At 40.6% G+C, this 3,802-nt stretch overlaps 1 protein-coding gene across 4 annotated transcripts in view; it reads right to left on the reverse strand.

Moving 5' to 3' along the window:
* Positions 1–3,802, reverse strand: part of fam189a1 (family with sequence similarity 189 member A1) — an 86,523-nt gene that overhangs the window by 42,278 nt on the left and 40,443 nt on the right. The gene's annotated exons all lie outside the window — the stretch shown is intronic.

Raw genomic sequence — 3,802 nt, forward strand, 5'->3', positions numbered from 1 at the left:
ATATTATATAATGTTACTTTTGTACAACAAAATACAACACTTCTATGAAAGGTTGTAAACAGCATAAAGCATTGTTGTGAAGACATGCTGAAGTGGGAGTGTAAGAAACAGCAGGTTTTAAATTTCAATGCATTTAGATGCATTATGATGCAAAGTCAAATTTAGTTTTGATATGTACAGCATTTTTAAAACAAGTGAAGGCTACAGTTACTTGATTGTGGTATATGTGCCTGGAAAATATATAATACCCCCCTTAAATATTAACAAACTGCCAGAGGCATGTAAAAGATAATTTTTTTTTTACCTTTGGCTGAGAATCAAATAAAGTTCATCAAAACAAACTCAAAGCTTCTGCCTCTGCCTTTGTCCTTTTGCCTGAGGCCACATCTCCATACTGCGTTTATTTTAGGACTACAACTTCCACACTGCACCCGCTCAATACACAATAGATCAAATGGAGTATTAGCTAGGATTCATGTTTGTGTTAAAAAAATTTGTGATCGTTTCAACAACCTCTGAAAAGTCATCATTCTGCATTTCACTCAAGCCTCCTGGTTTTAACGATGAACACTGTTCTTATAGAGGAACATTCAGCTGGGTTCTGGAACCGAGACTATTTACACTCAAAACACAAAAATACAATCCACCAAAAAGACAGAGACAAGTTCTTTTCTCACTACGTTCCCATTCTAAATCAGTTGAACCTAAACAGAAAGAAAAACAAAGCAAAATTCAATTTGCAGATGTGCTGTGAGACCAGTAAGAGCTTGTTACAATATGCATTGGCTAAGTTTCCTCCTATTTTTGTTTGTGCCCCGAGAGATACATTTTCACAAAAATAAAAACGCTTGGTTGACTCTCATTTCTAGTCTCTGTGTGACGGCTGGTTTCACGCTAGCCCTGCAAAACGATTTGGGGGGGGGAATAGAAAACAAATCCAGCTCTCGAGTTTCAAACAAACTGGTGACCTGTTGAGGATTTCCTCCTCTCACATGTTGACATCTAGTTTTAAATAAACACAAAATCTGGATTTTTTTTTTCTCTTACTGCAAAGTTTGCAGAAGTTTTTCTCTTCGGTGCATCTCCACCAAATAACACCTCCCTGCGCACACACTTAGACGCACTGTTRATTTCTTTTTTGGCTTTCTTTTAGCAGGTCCTGACAGGTGGTCCTGAGGGGCACATCTCWGTTGGCAGTGGGCTTTATCTTCCACTAAATCCTTCCACCCTCTGCTTTCACGGTAACGGTTTTAAAGAACAGGGAGGACCTCAATGTGGGAAAAGATTTAGAATGGACACAAAAGTTTTGCTCCTAAATGGAAWGACGATTAAAATAAAAATGCAAAGTGGCAGGTTTATCAAGACGAGATAAAACGAAGGGTAGGTTCATTTTGTTTTGGCAGAAASATTAAAAAAATGTTATTGTGATGATGAAAGTTTTCGATTTAARGTGCAGCACTAACACAAGACCTAACCGAGCAGTCGGACTACAGTCCCAGCTCTACTTCATCATTTCCACTATACTCTGTTCAGTCAACCTGAGATAAACTGTAATACCTGACATTAAAAGGAGACATATCATATAAAACCTCTTTTTTAGCCATAAAATGCATTTTGTTGTGTACTTGGTGTCTGTAGGAGTGCAGAAAATTTGAATTTAGTTTCTCCCGGTGCTGCGTAGATATCTTTATTATAATTTGTTTTAGTCTTGTTTTTCAYCCCGTTAAGTTTTCTCTATTTTCTACAATGTTTTCTGAGCTGTTGTGTCACAGTATTTGTGACAACTTCTAGATAAGATCTGGATTTACCAACTACATAATTTTGTCGTCTATATTCTCCTCTGGTTCTGGGTCAGACTCTGGCTCCAATATAAGTCTGGATGGACAAGTCTTCCCTTGTTGACATCTTTTAATTCATTTGTAAATAAAAAGGTTTCTGCGCCGCTAAATAGCCATAAAACCCTCTAACAAGCCAGAATGGACCACTCTAGAAGCTGGAGGGGCAGGGTTACCCCTAATTTACACTACATGCGGTCCGACCTCCGCAGCAAATATGCACCCATTATAATCAATGAGAGTGTTTACACTGGCTGCACACAGCAGCGGTGAGCGGACGGCAATCCGTCAAAATTAGAACAGATCCTATTTCTGCCGGACTCCGGAGCAGCGCCGGAGTCAATTTTTAAAGATTACGTCGCACCAACAGGAAAAGAAACGAGCACAACATCCGTTTTTTCAAAATAAGACACTATTAGGCTGGATAATTTGTCAGAATAATMTCGAAATTGCAMCTATGTTAATCAATATATGGATATATTTCTACAKAAATGCTGTCACAATGTATCGTTCTGTTTGGGAAGCAGATAGAAACATGTAGCATGAAGCGTATGTGTACACACGATACACATYGATTTTATTTTGAAATCAGAAGTTCCAGAAAGACGACAGCAAGACAGTTTCAACATAGATACCAAAAGCCTTTATATCYTTGTTTTCAGCTGTGTTTGGAGTTCGCCTTTCACAGAATTATTTTTTGCTGTGAATTCCACACTTATCACTGAATTTATCGCGTGATCTGCTTCCTGCACATCTGTCTAACCGGAGCGGAGCGGAGGTAGTGTAAACTGGACCTGAAACGCACAGCTGCGACCTGCGCACCGCAGCGGAGCCGCAACGCATGTAGTGTAAATTAGGAATTAGAAGCTCCTCATTTGGATTCAAAGAGACAGCCTCAAAARGAGRTGATCTGAGGCACACCTCAGTAAAAGGGGTGGAAGAGGGGCTTTTGGAGTTACAATAAGGAGGAATTCAGATCAAAGCATTGCAGTTCCACTTTATATAGAGCCCAAATGAAGGATTTAAATGTAAAAAAATAATTTAAAAGCATGATATGTCTCCTTTAAAGAAGTATTTAAGGAAAATTATCCTCGTTTTATGAAGCTACAAACTGAGTCAAGTAGGCAAGCTGTAGTCATCCTGAAGTGACGTTTGACATTTACCTCGGCCAGTTCTGATGTCAGAAAAAGGGTTCACGACACGAGTCAGTTCATTCCCGGTGAACACTCTGGACACCGAAGGTCACAAGGCTGCTGGAAGTCGCCAGGCGTGCCCGGCGGCGACATCATGTGTGTCCGCAGCAGCTATAAATAAAAGCTGAGACGAGGTGGCTGTAGTRGTGCTGCAGTATCAGCTCACTCAGCAGTGAAATACGGCTGACAGGGCTGCGCGCAAACTGCAATTACGCCTCGAATCCCCGACAAGTGACCACAGAGCTCTAACTGTTCAGTCAACAGTGCAATATGAACTGGTGGACCCTGCCTCTAATGCCTTTATTTGCCCAAAACACAATCACTGCAATGTCACACGCAMTTCCAGGCATTCGCTGTAGAAAGAGATTGGCAGCAAAGTGACAGGAGGGAGAGGAGCCTGTTTGTGCTGCTTAACAATAGCTGAAAGAGGGGTTTAGGCACTGATGTGTTGTGGGGGCTCCTATTGAACGCCTACAGTGAATTTCTCATTAATTATGATTTTGGGTTTTTTGGGTCAAGAGGATAATAATACACAAACTCTCCTTTTATGTTCCTGCATGCTTAGAAATTTGTGTGTATTTTGATGACTTKAATCCAGACAATGGGCCTCATGCAAGAACATGTTCGTATTCTTCTCCTAAATTTCTCTTACTTTTGTTCGTACAAAGGGTTCGTACGAACATGTCACGTCAGATTCAACAAACTCTTCTATCTTCAGGAAACGTGTGTAAATGAGCTGCGTAATTTCCACCCCCGCGCTGCGCAGGCGCAGGT

The sequence above is a fragment of the Austrofundulus limnaeus genome, unplaced genomic scaffold (assembly GCF_001266775.1).
Source record: "Austrofundulus limnaeus strain Quisiro unplaced genomic scaffold, Austrofundulus_limnaeus-1.0 Scaffold5, whole genome shotgun sequence".
NCBI lineage: Eukaryota > Metazoa > Chordata > Actinopteri > Cyprinodontiformes > Rivulidae > Austrofundulus > Austrofundulus limnaeus.